At 49.8% G+C, this 16,889-nt stretch overlaps 1 pseudogene; it reads right to left on the bottom strand.

Annotated features, from left to right (window-relative positions):
• Nucleotides 1-3,489: 3,489 nt before the first annotated feature.
• Nucleotides 3,490-6,005, bottom strand: LOC137361157 (zinc finger protein 3-like; annotated as a pseudogene).
• Between the last annotated feature and the right edge of the window lie 10,884 nt (nucleotides 6,006-16,889).

Genomic DNA, 16,889 nt, shown 5'->3' with positions numbered 1-16,889 from the left:
TCCCAGACTCTGAGAAGGTGAACGGTCTCTCCCCAGTTTGAACTCACTGGTGTATCAGCAGGTAGGATAACTGAGTGAATCCCTTCCCACACTTTGAACAGGTGTATGGTCTCTCCCCAGTGATAACTCACTGGTGTATCAGCCGGTAGGATGACTGAGTCAATCTCTTTCCCACACTCTGAGCATTTGAAAGGTCTCTCCCCAGTGTGAACTCACTGGTGTATCAGCAGTTTGGATGACTGAGGGAATCTCTTCCCACACTCTGAAGAGATGAATTGTCTCTCCCCAGTCTCAACTCACTGTTGTATCAGCAGGTAGGATGACAGAGTGAATCTCTTTCCCACACTCTGAGCAGGTGAACGGACTCTCCCCTGTGTGAGCTCACTGGTGTATCAGAAGGTAGGATGACTGAGTGAATCTATTCCGACACTCTGAGCAGGTGAACGGTCTCTCCCCAGTGTGCACTCACTGGTATATCAGCAGGTTGGATGACTGTTTGAATTACTTCCCACACTCTGAGCAGGTGAACGGTCTCTCCCCATTGTCAACTCACTGTTGTATCAGCAGGTAGGATGCCTGAGTGAATCTCCAACCAGACTCTGAGCCGGTGAATGGTCTCTCCCCTGTGTGAAATCACTTGTGTATCAGCAGGCAGGAGTACTGAGTGAATCCCTTCCGACAATCTGAACAGTTGAACGGTCTCTCCCCAGTGTGAACTCACTGGTGTATCAGCTGGTCGGATGACTGAGTGAATCTCTGTCCAAACTCTGAGCAGCTGAAAGGTCTCTCCCCAGTGTAAACTCACTGGTGTATCAGCAGTTTGGCTGACTGAGGGAATCTCTTCCCACACTCTGAGCAGGTGAACGGTCTCTCCCCCATTGTCAACTCACTGTTTTATCAGCAGGTAGGATGACTGAGTGAATCTCTTCCCGCACTCTGCGCAGGTGAATGGTCGCTCCCCATTGAGAACTCACTGTTGTTTCAGCAGGTATGATGCCCGAGAGAATCTCCTACTAGACACTGAGAAGGTGAATGGTCTCTCCCCAGTGTGAGCTCACAGGTGTATCAGCAGGTACGATGACTGAGTAAATCCTTTCCCACACTCTGAGCAGGTGAATGGTCTCTCCCCAGTGTGAACTTACTGGTGTATCAGCAGGTAGGATGACTGAGTGAATGTCTTCCCAGACTCTGAGCAGGTGAACGGTCTCTCCCCAGTTTGAACTCATTGGTGTATCAGCAGGTGGGAAGACAGAGTGAATCTCTTTCCCACACTCTGAGCAGGTGAAAGGTCTCTCCACAGTGTAAACTCACTAGTGTATCAGCAGTTTGGATGACTGAAGGAATCTCTTCCCACACTCTGAGCAGTTGAATGGTCTAACCCCAGTCTCAACTGACTGTTGTATCAGCAGGTAGGATGACTGAGTGAATCTCTTCCCACACTCAGAGCAGGTGAACGGACTCTCTCCAGTGTGATCTCACTGGTGTATCAGAAGGTAGGATGACTGAGTGAATCTCCTCCGACACACAGAGCAGGTGAACGGTCTCTCTCCAGTGTGATCTCACTGGTGTATCAGAAGGTAGGATGACTGAGTGAATCTCCTCCGACACTCAGAGCAGGTGAACGGTCTCTCTCCAGTGTGCACTCACTGGTGTATCAGCAGGTTGGATGACCGAGAATATCTACTCCTGACACTGTGCAGGTGAATGGTCCCCCCGGTTTGAACTCACTGGTGTATCAGCAGGTAGGATGACTGAGTAATTCCTTTCCCACACTCGGAGCAGGGGAATGGTCTCTCCCCAGTCTCAACTCACTGGTGTATCAGCAGGAAGGATGACTGAGTGAATATCTTCCCACACTATTCGCAGGTGAACGGTCTCTCCCCAGTGTGAAATCACTGGTGTATCAGCAAGTAGGATGAATGAGTGAATCCCTTCCCACACTCTGAACAGTTGAACGTTCTCTCCCCAGTGATAACTCACTGGTGTATCAGATGGTCGGATGACTGAGTGAATCTCTTCCCGCACTCTGAGCAGTTGAATGGTCTCTCCCCAGTCTCAACTCACTGTTGTATGAGAAGGTAGGATGTCTGAGTGAATCTCTTCCCAAACTATGAGCAGGTGAATGGTCTCTCCCCAGTGTGAACTCACTGGTGTATTAGCAGGTAGGATGACTGAGTGAATCTCATCCCACACTCTGTGCAGGTGAACTGTATCTCCCCTGTGTGAACTCACTGGTGTATCAGCTGGTCGGATGACTGTTTGAATTACTTCCCACACTCTGAGCAGGTGAACGGTCTCTCCCCATTGTCAACTCACTGTTGTATCAGCAGGTAGGATGCCTGAGTGAATGTCCTACCAGACTCTGAGCAGGTGAATGGTCTCGCCCCAGTGTGAACTCACTTGTGTATCATCAGGCAGGATTACTGAGTGAATCCCTTCCCACAATCTGAACAGTTGAACGGTCTCTCCCCAGTGTGAACTCACTGGTGTATCAGCTGGTCGGATGACTGAGTGAATCACTGTCCAAACTCTGAGCAGCTGAAAGGTCTCTCCCCAGTGTAAACTCACTGGTGTATCAGCAGTTTGGCTGACTGAGGGAATCTCTTGCCACACTCTGAGCAGGTGAACGGTCTCTCCCCCATTGTCAACTCACTGTTTTATCAGCAGGTAGGATGACTGAGTGAATCTCTTCCCACACTCTGCGCAGGTGAATGGTCGCTCCCCATTGAGAACTCACTGTTGTTTCAGCAGGTATGATGCCCGAGGGAATCTCCTACAAGACACTGAGAAGGTGAAAGGTCTCTCCCCAGTCTCAACTCACTGTTGTATCAGCAGGTCGGATGACTGAGTGAATCACGTCCCACACTCTGAGCAGGTGGATGGTCTCTCCCCAGTGTGAACTCACTGGTGTATTAGCAGGTAGGATGACTGAGTGAATCTCATCCCACACTCACAGCAGGTGAACGGTCTCTCCCCAGTTTGAACTCACTGGTGTATCAGCAGTTTGGATGCCTAAGGGAATCTCTACCCACACTCTGAACTGTTGAGTGGTCTCTTCACAGTCTCAACTCACTTTTGTATCGGCAGGTAGGATGACTGAGTGAATCTATTCCTGCACTCCGAGCAGGTGAATAGTCTCTTCCCAGAGTGAACTCACTGTTGTTTCAGCAGGTAGGATGACTGAGTGAATCTCATCCCACACTCTGAGCAGGTGAACGGTCTCTCCCCAGTGTAAACTCACTGGTGTATCAGAAGGTAGGATGACTGGGTGAATCACTTTCCCACACTCTGATGATGTGAATGGTCTCTACCCAGTGTGAACTCACTGGTTTATCAGCAGGTAAGATGACTGAGAGAACCTCTTCCCGTACACTGAGAAGGTGAACGGTCTCTGACCAGTGTGAACTCACTTGAGTATCAGCAGGTATAATGACTGAGTGAATCCCTTCCACACTCTGAAAAGGTGAACGGTCTCTCCCCAGTGATAAATCACTGGTGTCTCAGCTGGTAGGATGACGAAGTGAATCTCTGTCCACACTCAGAGCAGGTGAACGGTATCTCCGCAGTGTCAACATACTGGTGCATCAGCAGGTCGGATGACAGAGTGAATCTCTTTCCCACACTCTGAGCAGGTGAAAGGTCTCTCCCCAGTGTGAACTCACTGGTGTATCAGCATGTAGGATGACTGAGTGAATAGCATCCCACACTCTGAGCAGGTGAACGGTCTCTCCCCAGTGTGAACTCACTGGTGTATCAGCAGGTAGGATGACTGAGTTAATCCCTTCCCACACTCTGCACAGGTGAACGGTCTCTGTCAAGTGTGAACTCACTGGTGTATCAGCAGGCAGGATGACTGACTGAATCTCATCCCACACTCCGAGCAGCTGAATGGTCTCTCCCCAGGGTGAACTCACTTGTGTATCAGAAGGTATGATGACTGAGTGAATCTCTTCCTACACTCTGAGGAGGTGAACGGTCTCTCCACAGTGTGAACTCACTATTATATAAGCAGGTTGGATGACTGAGTGAATCACTTCCCACACTCTGAGCAGCTGAATGGACTCTCCCCAGTGTGAACTCACTGGTGTAGCAGCAGGTAGGATGACTGAGTGAATCTCATCCCACACTCAGAGCAGGGGAACGGTCTCTCCCCTGTGTGAACTCACTGGTGTATCAGCAGGTAGGATGACTGAGTGAATCCCTTTCCCACACTCTGAACAGGTGAACTGTCTCTCCCCAGTGTGAACTCACTGGTGTATCCGAAGGTAGTATGACTGAGTGATTCTCTTCCGACACTCTGAGCAGGTGAACGGTCTCTCCCCAGTGTGAACTCACTGGTATATCAGCAGGTTGGATGACTGTTTGAATTACATCCCACACTCTGAGCAGGTGAACGGTCTCTCCCCATTGCCAACTCACTGTTGTATCAGCAGGTAGTATGCCTGAGTGAATCTCCTACCAGACTCTGAGCAGGTGAATGGTCTCTGCCCAGTGTGAACTCACTTGTGTATCAGCAGGCAGGATGACTGAGTGAATCCCTTCCCACAATCTGAACAGGTGAACGGTCTCTCCCCAGTGTGAACTCACTGGTGTATCAGCAGTTTGAATGACTGAGGGAATCTCTTCCCACACTCTGAGCAGGAGAACGGTCTCGCCCCCATTGTCAACTCACTGTTTTATCAGCAGGTAGGATGACTGAGTGAATCTCTTCCCACACTGTGCGCAGGTGAGTGGTCTCTCCCCATTGAGAACTCACTGTTGTTTCAGCAGGTATGATGCCCGAGAGAATCTCCTACAAGACACTGAGAAGGTGAATTGTCTCTCCCCAGTGTGAACTCACAGGTGTATCAGCATGTAGGATGACTGAGTAAATCCTTTCCCACAGTCTGAGCAGGGGAATGGTCTCTCCCCAGTGTGAACTCACTGGTGTATCAGCAGTTTGGATGACTGAGTGAATATCTTTCCCACACTCTGAGCAGGTGAACGGTCTCTCCCCAATGTCAACTCACTGGTGTATCAGCAGGTATGATGCCTGAGTGAATCTCCTACCACACTCTGAGCAGATGAATGGTCTCGCCCCAGTCTCAACTCACTGTTGTATCAGCAGGTAGGATGACTGAGTGAACCACTTCCCGCACAATGAGCAGGTGAACGGTCTCTCCCCAATGATAACTCATTGGTGTATCACCTGGAAGGATGACAGAGTGAATCTCTTTCCCACACTCTGAGCAGGTGAACGGTCTCTCCCCAGTGTGAACTCACTGGAGTATCAGCAGGTAGGATGACAGAGTGAATCTCTTTCCCACACTCTGAGCAGGTGAATGGTCTCTCCCCAGTGTGAACTCACTGGTGTATCAGAAGGTAAGATGACTGACAGAATCTCTTCCGACACTCTGAGCAGGTAAACGGTCACTCCCCAGTGTGAACTCACTGGTGTATCAGCAGGTAGTATGACTGAGTGAATCCCTTGCCACAATCTGAACAGGTGAACGTTCTCTCCCCAGTGTGAACTCACTGGTATATCAGCTGGTAGGATGACTGAGTGAATCTCTGTCCACACTCAGAGCAGGTGAACGGTCTCTCCCCAGTGTTAATTCTCTGGTGTATCAGCAGATAGGATGACAGAGTAAATCTAGGTCCCACACTCTGAGCAGGTGAACGGTGTCTCCCCAATGTCAACTCACTGGTGTATCAGCAGGTAGGATGACAGAGTGAATCTCTTTCCCACACTCTGAGCAGGTGAACGGTCTCTCCCCAGTGTGAACTCACTGGTGTATCAGCAGGCAGGATGACTGACTGAATCTCATCCCAAACTCTGAACAGGAGAATGATCTCTCCCCAGTGTGAACTCAGTGGTGTATCAGAAGGTAGGATGACTAAGTGAATCTCTGTCCACACTCAGAGCAGGTGAACGGTCTCTCCGCTGTGTCAACATACTGGTGCATCAGCAGGTAGGAAGACTGTGTGAATCTCATCCCACACTCTGAGCAGGTGAACGGTCTCATCCCCAGTGTGAACTCACTGGTGTATCATCAGGTAGGATGACTGAGTGAATCCCTTCCCACACTCTGTACAGGTGAACGGTCTCTGCCAAGTGTGAACTCACTGGTGTGTCAGCAGCAGGATGACTGAGTGAATCTCATCCCACACTCTGAGCAGCTGAATGGTCTCTCCCCAGGGTGAACTCACTGGTGTATCAGAAGGTCGGATGACTGAGTGAATCTCTTTCGACAATCTGAGGAGGTGAACGGTCGCTCCACAATGTGAACTCACTATTATATAAGCAGGTTGGATGACTGAGTGAATCTCATCCCACACTCTGAGCAGCTGAATGGTCTCTCCCCAGGGTGAACTCACTGGTGTATCAGAAGGTATGATGACTGAGTGAATCACTTCCCACACTCTGAGCAGGTGAATGGTCTCTCCGCATTGTGAACTCACTGTTGTTTTAGCAGGAAGGATGACTGACTGAATCTCCGACCAGACTCTGAGCAGGTGAATGGTCTCTCCCCAGTGTGAACTCACTGGTGTATCAGAAGGAAAAATGACTGAGTGAATCTCTTCGGACACTCTGAGCAGGTGAACGGTCTCTCCCCATTGTCAACTCACTGTTGTTTCAGCAGGTAGGATGACTGAGTGAATCTCCTACCAGACACTGAGCAGTTGAATGGTCTCTCCCCAGTGTGAACTCACTGGTGTATCAGCAGGTAGGATGACTGATTAAATCCTTTACCACACTCTCAGCAGGGGAATGTTCCCTCCCCAGTGTGAACGAACTGGTGTATCAGCAGTTAGGATGACTGAGTGAACCTCTTCCCGCACACTGAGCAGTTGAATGGTCTCTCCACTGTCTCAACTCACTGTTGTATCAGCAGGTAGGATGACTGAGTGAATCTCTTCCCACACTTTGTGCAGGTGAATCGTCTCTCCCCATTGTGAACGCACTGTTGTTTCAGCAGGTATGATGACTGAGTGAATCTCCTACCAGACACTGAGCAGGTGAATGATCTCTCCCCAGTGTGAACTCACTGGTGTATCAGCAGGTAGGATGACTGAGAGAATCCCTTCCCACACTCTGAACAGGTGAACGGTCTCTGCCAAGTGTGAACTCACTGGTGTATCAGCAGGCAGGATGACTGAGTGAATCTCATCCCACACTCTGAGCAGGTTAACGGTCTCTCCCCTGTGTTAACTCACTGGTGTATCAGCAGGTAGGATGACTGAGAGAATCCCTTCCCACACTCTGAACAGGTGAACGGTCTCTGCCAAGTGTGAACTCACTGGTGTATCAGCAGGCAGGATGACTGAGTGAATCTCATCCCACACTCTGAGCAGGTGAATGATCTCTCCCCATTGTGAACTCATTGTTGTTTCAGCAGGTAGGATATCTGAGTGAATCTCCTACCATACCCTGAGCAGGTGAATGGTCTCTCCCCAATGAGAACTCACTGGTGTATCAGCAGGTAGGATGACTGATTGAACCTCTTCCCGTACACTGAGAATGTGAACGGTCTCTCCCCAGTGTGAACTTACTGGTATATCGGCAGGTTGGATTACTGAGTGAAACACTTCCCACACTCTGAGCAGGTGAACGGTCTTTCCCCAGTGTGAACTCACTGGTGTATCAGCAGGCAGGATGACTGAGTGAATCCCTTCCCACAATCTGAACAGGTGAAGGGTCTCTCCCCAGTGTGAACTCACTGGTGTATCAGCTGGAAGGATGACTAAGTGAATCTCCGTCCACACACAGAGCAGGTGAACAGTCTCTCCCCAGTGTTAACTCACAGATGTATCAGAAGGTAGAATGACTGAGTGAATCTCTTCCGACAATCTGAGCAGGTGAACGGACTCTCCCCAGTGTGAACTCACTGGTGTATCAACAGTTTGGATGACTGAGTGAATCACTTCCCACACTCGGAGCAGGTGAATGGTCTCTCCCCATTGTGAACTCACTGTTGTTTCAGCAGGTAGGATGTCTGATTGAATCTCCTACCATACTCTGAGCAAGTGAATGGTCTCTCCCCAGTGATAACACACTGGTGTATCAGCAGGTAGGATGACTGAGTAAATCCTTTCCCGCACTCTGAAAGGGGAATGGTCTCTCCCCAGTGTGAACTCACTGGTGTATCAGCAGGTCTGATGACTGAGTGAACCTCTTCCCGTACACTGAGAAGGTGAACGGTCTCTCCCCAGTGTGAACTCACTGGTGTATCAGCAGGTAGCATGACTGAGTGAATCCCTTCCACACTCTGAAAAGGTGAACGGCCTCTCCCCAGTGAATACTCACTGGTGTATCAGCAGGTAGGATGACGAAGTGAATCTCTGTCCACACTCAGAGCAGGTGAACGGTCTCTCCCCAGTGTCAACTCACTGGTGCATCAGCAGGTAGGATGACAGTGTGAATCTCTTTCCCACTCTCTGAGCAGGTGAAAGGTCTCTCCCAGTGTGAACCCACTGGTGTATCAGCAGGTAGAATGACTGACTGAATCTCATCCATCACTCTGAGAAGGTGAACGGTCTCTCCCCTGTGTGAACTCACTGGTGTATCAGCAGGTAGGATGACTGAGTGAATCAATTCCCACACTCTGAACAGGTGAACCGTCTCTGCCAAGTTTGAACTCACTGGTGTATCAGCAGGCAGGATGACTGAGTGAATCTCATCCCACAATCTAAGCTGCTGACTGGTCTCTCCCCAGTGTGAACTTACTGGTGTATCAGAAGGTAGAATGACTGAGTGAATCTCTTCCGACACTCTGAGCAGATGAATGGTCTCTCCCCAGTGTGAACTCACTGGTGTATCAGAAGTTAGAATGACTGAGTGAATCTCTTCCGGCACTCTGAGCAGGTGAACGGTCTCTCCCCAGTGTGAACTCACTGTTGTATCAGCAGTTTGGATGACTTAGGGAATCTCTTCCCACACTCTGAGCAGTTGAATGGTCTCGCCCCAGTCTCAACTCACTGTTGTATCAGCAGGTAGGATGACTGAGTGAATCTCTTGCCACACTCTGAGCAATTGAATGGTCTCTCCCCAGTGTGAACTCACTGGTGTATCAGCAGGTAGGATGACTGAGTGAATCCCTTACCACACTCTGAACAGGGGAACGGTCTCTACCCAGTGATAACTCACTGGTGTATCAGCTGGAAGGATGACTAAGTGAATCTCTGTCCACACTCAGAGCAGGTGAACGGTCTCTCCCCAGTGTCAACTCACTGGTGTATCAGCAGGTAGGATGACAGTTTGAATGTCTTTCCCACTCTCTGAGCAGGTGAACGGTCTCTCCCCATGGTGAACTCACTTGTGTCTCAGCAGGCAGGATGACTGAGTGAATCACTTCCCACACTCTGAGCAGGTGAATTGTCTCTCCCCAGTGTGAATTCACTGTTGCATCAGCAGGTAGGAAGACTGAGTAAATCCTTTCCCACTCTCTGAGCAGGGGAATGGTCTCTCTCCAGTGTGAACTCAGTGGTGTATCAGCAGGTAGGATGACAGAGTGAATCTCTTTCCCATCATCTGAGCAGGTGAAAGGTCTCTCCCCAGTGTGAACTCACTGGTGTACCAGCAGTTTGGATGACTGAGGGAATCTCTTCCCACACTCTGAGCAGGTGAGTGGTCTCCCCCCAGTGTGAACTCACTGGTGTATTGGCAGGTAGGATGACTGAGTGAATCTCATCCCACACTCTGAGCAGGTGAACGGTCTCTCCCCAGTGTGAACTCCCTGGTGTATCAGCAGGTAGGATGACTGAGTGAATCCCTTCCCACACTCTGAACAGGTGAACGGACACTCCCCAGTGATAACTCATTGGTGTATCAACTGGGAGGATAACTAAGTGAATCTCTGTCCACACACTGATCAGGTGAACGGTCTATCCCCAGTGTTATCTCACTGGTGCATCAGCAGGTCGGATGACTGACTGAATCTCCTACCAGACTCTGAGCAGGTGAATGCTCACTGCACAGTGTGAACTCACTGGTGCATCAGCAGGCAGGATCACTGTGTGAATCTCATCCAACACTCTGAGCTGGTGAATGGTCTCTCCCCAGTGTGAACTCACTGGAATATCAGAAAGTAGAATGACGAAGTGAATCTCTTCCGACACTCTGAGGAGTTGAACGGTCTCTCCCCAGTGTGAACTCACTGGTGTATCAGCAGGTTGGATGACTGAGTGAATCACTTCAAACACTCTGAGCAGGTGAACGGTCTCTCCTCATTGTCAACTCACTGTTGTATCAGCAGGTAGGATGACTGAGTGAATCTCTTCCCACACTCTGAGCAGGTGAATGGTCTCATCCCCATTGTGAACTCACTGTTGTTTCAGCAGGTATGTTGACTGAGTGAATCTCCTAGCAGACACTGATCAGGTGAACGGTCTATCCCCATTGTTAACTCACTGGTGCATCAGCAGGTCGGATGACTGACTGAATCTCCTACCAGACTCTGAGCAGGTGAATGCTCACTGCACAGTGTGAACTCACTGGTGCATCAGCAGGCAGGATCACTGTGTGAATCTCATCCAACACTCTGAGCAGGTGAATGGTCTCTCCCCAGTGTGAACTCACTGGTATATCAGAAAGTAGAATGACTAAGTGAATCTCTTCCGACACTCTGAAGAGTTGAACGGTCTCTCCCCAGTGTGAACTCACTGGTGTATCAGCAGGTTGGATGACTGAGTGAATCACTTCAAACACTCTGAGCAGGTGAACGGTCTCTCCTCATTGTCAAATCACTGTTGTATCAGCAGGTAGGATGACTGAGTGAATCTCTTCCCACACTCTGAGCAGGTGAATGGTCTCATCCCCATTGTGAACTCACTGTTGTTTCAGCAGGTATGTTGACTGAGTGAATCTCCTAGCAGACACTAAGCAGGTGAATGGTCTCTCCCCAGTGTGAACTCACTGGTGTATCAGCAGTAAGGATGACTGAGTGAACCTCTTCCCTCACACTGAGCAGGTGAACGGTCTCTCCCCAGTGTGAACTCACTGGTGCATCAGTGGTTTGGATGACTGAGGGAATGTCTTCCCACACTCTGAACAGTTGAATGGTCACTCCCCAGTCTCAACTCACAGTTGTAACAGCAGGTCGGATGACTGAGTGAATCTCATCCCACACTCTGAGCAGCTGAATACTCTCTCCCCAGCGTGAACTCACTGGTGTATCAGAAGGTAAGATGACTGAATGAATCTCTTCCGACACTCTGAGCAGGTGAACGGTCTCTCCCCAATGTGAACGCACTGGTATATCAGCAGGTTGGATGACTGAGTGAATCACTTCCCACACTCTGAGTAGGTGAACGGTCTCTCCCCATTGTCAACTCACTGATATATGAGCAGGTAGGATGACTGATTGAATCTCATCCCACACACTGAGCAGGTGAACGGTCTCTCCCCATGGTGAACTCACTTGTGTCTCAGCAGGCAGGATGACTGAGTGAATCACTTCCCACACTCTGAGCAGGTGAATTGTCTCTCCCCAGTGTGAATTCACTGTTGCATCAGCAGGTAGGAAGACTGAGTAAATCCTTTCCCACTCTCTGAGCAGGGGAATGGTCTCTCTCCAGTGTGAACTCAGTGGTGTATCAGCAGGTAGGATGACAGAGTGAATCTCTTTCCCATCATCTGAGCAGGTGAAAGGTCTCTCCCCAGTGTGAACTCACTGGTGTACCAGCAGTTTGGATGACTGAGGGAATCTCTTCCCACACTCTGAGCAGGTGAGTGGTCTCCCCCCAGTGTGAACTCACTGGTGTATTGGCAGGTAGGATGACTGAGTGAATCTCATCCCACACTCTGAGCAGGTGAACGGTCTCTCCCCAGTGTGAACTCCCTGGTGTATCAGCAGGTAGGATGACTGAGTGAATCCCTTCCCACACTCTGAACAGGTGAACGGACACTCCCCAGTGATAACTCATTGGTGTATCAACTGGGAGGATAACTAAGTGAATCTCTGTCCACACACTGATCAGGTGAACGGTCTATCCCCAGTGTTATCACACTGGTGCATCAGCAGGTCGGATGACTGACTGAATCTCCTACCAGACTCTGAGCAGGTGAATGCTCACTGCACAGTGTGAACTCACTGGTGCATCAGCAGGCAGGATCACTGTGTGAATCTCATCCAACACTCTGAGCTGGTGAATGGTCTCTCCCCAGTGTGAACTCACTGGAATATCAGAAAGTAGAATGACGAAGTGAATCTCTTCCGACACTCTGAGGAGTTGAACGGTCTCTCCCCAGTGTGAACTCACTGGTGTATCAGCAGGTTGGATGACTGAGTGAATCACTTCAAACACTCTGAGCAGGTGAACGGTCTCTCCTCATTGTCAACTCACTGTTGTATCAGCAGGTAGGATGACTGAGTGAATCTCTTCCCACACTCTGAGCAGGTGAATGGTCTCATCCCCATTGTGAACTCACTGTTGTTTCAGCAGGTATGTTGACTGAGTGAATCTCCTAGCAGACACTGATCAGGTGAACGGTCTATCCCCATTGTTAACTCACTGGTGCATCAGCAGGTCGGATGACTGACTGAATCTCCTACCAGACTCTGAGCAGGTGAATGCTCACTGCACAGTGTGAACTCACTGGTGCATCAGCAGGCAGGATCACTGTGTGAATCTCATCCAACACTCTGAGCAGGTGAATGGTCTCTCCCCAGTGTGAACTCACTGGTATATCAGAAAGTAGAATGACTAAGTGAATCTCTTCCGACACTCTGAAGAGTTGAACGGTCTCTCCCCAGTGTGAACTCACTGGTGTATCAGCAGGTTGGATGACTGAGTGAATCACTTCAAACACTCTGAGCAGGTGAACGGTCTCTCCTCATTGTCAAATCACTGTTGTATCAGCAGGTAGGATGACTGAGTGAATCTCTTCCCACACTCTGAGCAGGTGAATGGTCTCATCCCCATTGTGAACTCACTGTTGTTTCAGCAGGTATGTTGACTGAGTGAATCTCCTAGCAGACACTAAGCAGGTGAATGGTCTCTCCCCAGTGTGAACTCACTGGTGTATCAGCAGTAAGGATGACTGAGTGAACCTCTTCCCTCACACTGAGCAGGTGAACGGTCTCTCCCCAGTGTGAACTCACTGCTGTATCAGCTGGTAGGATGACTGAGTGAATCTCTTCCCACACTATGAGCAGGTGAACGGTCTCTCCCCAGTGTGAACTCACTGGTGTATCAGCAGGCAGGATGACTGAGTGAATCTCTTCCCACACTATGAGCAGGTGAAAGTTCTCTCCACATTATGAACTCGCTGGTGTATCAGCAGTTTGGATGACTGAGGGAATCTCTTCCCACACTATGAGCAGGTGAACGGTCTCTCCCCAGTGTGAACTCACTGCTGTATCAGCTGGTAGGATGACTGAGTGAATCTCTTCCCACACTATGAGCAGGTGAACGGTCTCTCCCCAGTCTCAGCTCACTGTTGTATCAGCAGGTAGGATGACGGAGTGAATCTCTTCCCACACTCTGAGCAGGTGAATGGTCTCTCCCCAGTGTGAAATCACTGGTGTCTTACCAGGTTGGATGACTGAGTGAATCTCTTTCCCACACTCTGAGCAGGAGAAAGGTCTCTCCCCAGTGTGAACTCACTGGCGTATCAGAAGTTTGGATGACTGAGTGAACCTCTTCCCGCACACTGAGCCGGTGAACGGTCTCTCCCCAGTGTGAACTCATTGGTGTATCAGCAGGTAGGATGACTGAGTGAACCTCTTCCCGCACACTGAGCAGGTGAACGGTCTCTCCCCAGTGTGAACTCACTGTTGTACCAGCAAGTAGGATGACTGAGTAAATCCTTTCCCAATCTCTGAGCAGGGGAATGGTCTCTCCCCAGTGTGAACTCACTGGTGTATCAGCAGGTCGGATGACTGAGTGAATCCCTTCCCACACGGAGCGCAGGTGAACTGTCTCTCCCCAGTGTCAACTCAATGGTGTATCTACAGGGAGGATGACTGAGTGAATCACTTCCCACACTCTGAACAGGTGAACGGTCTCTCCCCAGTGATAACTCACTGCTGTATCAGCTGCTAGGATGACTGAGTGAATCTCTGTCCACACGCAGAGCAGGTGAACGGTCTCTCCCCAGTGTCAACTCAATGGTGTATCTACAGGTAGGATGACAGAGTGAATCTCTTTCCCACAATCTGAGCAGGTGTACCGTCTCTCCCCAGTGTGAACTCACTGGTGTATCAGCAGTTTGGATGACTGAGGGAATCTCTTCCCACACCCTAAGCAGGTGAATGGTCTCTCCCCAGTCTCAACTCACTGTTGTATCAGCAGGTAGGATGACGGAGTGAATCTCTTCCCACACTCTGAGCAGGTGAATGGTCACTCCCCAGTGTGAAATCACTGGTGTATTAGCAGGTTGGATGACTGAGTGAATCTCATCCCACACTCTGAGCAGGTGAAAGGACTCTCCCCAGTGTGAACTCATTGGTGTATCAGCAGGTCGGATGACTGAGTGAATCCCTTCCCACACACTGAACAGGTGAACGGTCTCTCACCAGTGACAACTCACTGGTGTATCAGCTGGTAGGATGACTGAATGAATCTCTGTCCACACACTGATCAGGTGAACGGTCTATCCCAGTGTTAACTCACTGGTGCATCAGCAGGTCGGATGACAGAGTGAATCTCTTTCCCACACTCTGAGCAGGAGAAAGGTCTCTCCCCAGTGTGAACTCACTGGCATATCAGAAGTTTGGATGACTGAGGGACCTCTTCCCTCACACTGAGCAGGTGAACGGTCTCTCCCCAGTGTGAACTCACTGGTGTATCAGCAGGTAGGATGACTGAGTGAATCTCTTCCCACACTATGAGAAGGTGATCGGTCTCTCCCCAGTGTGAACCCACTGGTGTATCAGCAGGTAGGATGACTGAGGGACCTCTTCCCTCACACTGAGCAGGTGACCGGTCTCTCCCCAGTGTGAACCCACTGGTGTATCAGCAGGTAGGACGACTGAGTGAATCTCTTCCCACACTCCGAGCAGGTGAATGGTCCCTCCCCATTGTGAACTCGCTGTTGTTTCAGCAGGAATGATGACTGAGTGAATCTCCTACCAGACACTGAGCAGGTGAATGGTTTCTGCCCAGGTTGAACTCACTGGTGTATCAGCAAGTAGGATGACTGAGTAAATCCTTTCCCAATCTCTTAGCAGGGGAATGGTCTCTCCCCAGTGTGAACTCACTGGTGTATCAGCAGGTCGGATGACTGAGTGAATCCCTTCTCACACTGTGCGCAAGTGAACGGTCTCTCCCCAGTGTCAACTCAATGGTGTATCTACAGGTAGGATGACTGAGTGAATCACTTCCCACAATCTGAACAGGTGAACGGTCTCTCCCAGTTGCAGGGATGGTGAAGGAGGGAGGGTTTTGGTTTCCTGGATAATTGGGGCTCTTTCTGGGGTAGGTGGGACCTCTACAAACAGGACGGTCTTCACCTGAACCAGAGGGTTACCAATATCCTGGGGGCGAGATTTGTTAGTGCTCTTCGGGGGGGTTTAAACTAAATCAGCAGGGGAATGGGAACCTAAATTGTAGTTCCAGTGTACAGGCTGTTGAGAGTAGTGAGGTAGGGGATAAGGTTACAGGGACGCAAGAGGGCACTGGTAAGCAAGAACTTGGTTTAAAGTGTGTCTACTTCAACGGGAGGAGCATCCGGAATAAGGTGGGTGAGCTTGCAGCATGGGTTGGTACCTGGGGTCCTGATGTTGTGGCCATTTCGGAGACATGGGTAGAGCAGGGGCAGGAATGGATGTTGCAGGTTCCGGGATTTAGATGTTTCAGAAAGAACAGAGAAGAGGGTAAAAGAGGGCGGGGGGTGGCATTGTTAATCAAGGAAAGTATTACAGCGGCAGAAAGGACGTTTGAGGACTCGTCTACTGAGGTAGTATGGGCCGAGGTTAGAAACAGGAGAGGTGAGGTCACCCTGTTGGGAGTTTTCTATAGACCTCCGAATAGTTCCAGAGATGTAGAGGAAAGGATAGCGAAGATGATTCTCGACAGGAGCGAGAGTAACAGGGTAGTGGTTATGGGGGACTTTAACTTTCCAAATATTGACTGGAAATACTATAGTTCGAGTACTTTAGATGTGTCTGTTTTTGTCCAGTGTGTGCAGGAGGGTTTTCTGACACAGTATGTGGACAGGCCAACCAGGGGCGATGCCACATTGGATTTGGTACTGGGTAATGAACCCGGCCAGGTGTTCGATTTAGATGTAGGTGAGCACTTTGGCGATAGTGATCACAATTCGGTTAGGTTTACCTTAGCGATGGGCAGGGACAGGTATATACCGCAGGGCAAGAATTATAGCTGGGGGAAAGGAAATTATGACGCGATTAGGCAAGATTTAGGATGTGTAGGATGGGGAAGGAAACTGCAGGGGATGGGCACAAACGAAATGTGGAGCTTATTCAAGGAGCAGCTAATGCGTGTCCTTGATAAGTATGTACCTGTCAGGCAGGGAGGAAGTTGTCGAGCGAGGGAGCCGTGGTTTACTCAAGAAGTTGAAGCGCTTGTCAAGAGGAAGAGGGCGGCTTATGTTAGGATGAGACGTGAAGGCTCAGTTAGGGCGCTTGAGAGTTACAAGCTAGCCAGGAAGGATCTAAAGGGAGGGCTAAGAAGAGCAAGGAGAGGACACGAGAAGTCATTGGCGGATAGGATCAAAGAAAACCCTAAGGCTTTCTATAGGTATATCAGGAATAAACGAATGATAAGAGTTAGAACAGGGCCAATCAAGGATAGTAGTGGGAAGTTGTGTGCGGAATCAGAGGAGATAGGGGAAGCGTTAAATGAATATTTTTCGTCAGTATTTACAGTAGAGAAAGAAAATGTTGCCGAGGAGATTACTGAGATACAGCCTACTAGGCTAGATGGGATTGAGATTCACAAGGAGG

The sequence above is a fragment of the Heterodontus francisci genome, unplaced genomic scaffold (assembly GCF_036365525.1).
Source record: "Heterodontus francisci isolate sHetFra1 unplaced genomic scaffold, sHetFra1.hap1 HAP1_SCAFFOLD_374, whole genome shotgun sequence".
NCBI classification, from domain to species: Eukaryota; Metazoa; Chordata; class Chondrichthyes; order Heterodontiformes; family Heterodontidae; genus Heterodontus; species Heterodontus francisci.
The sequence above is the reverse complement of the archived record's forward strand: the minus strand, read 5'-3'. Positions and strand labels throughout refer to the sequence as shown.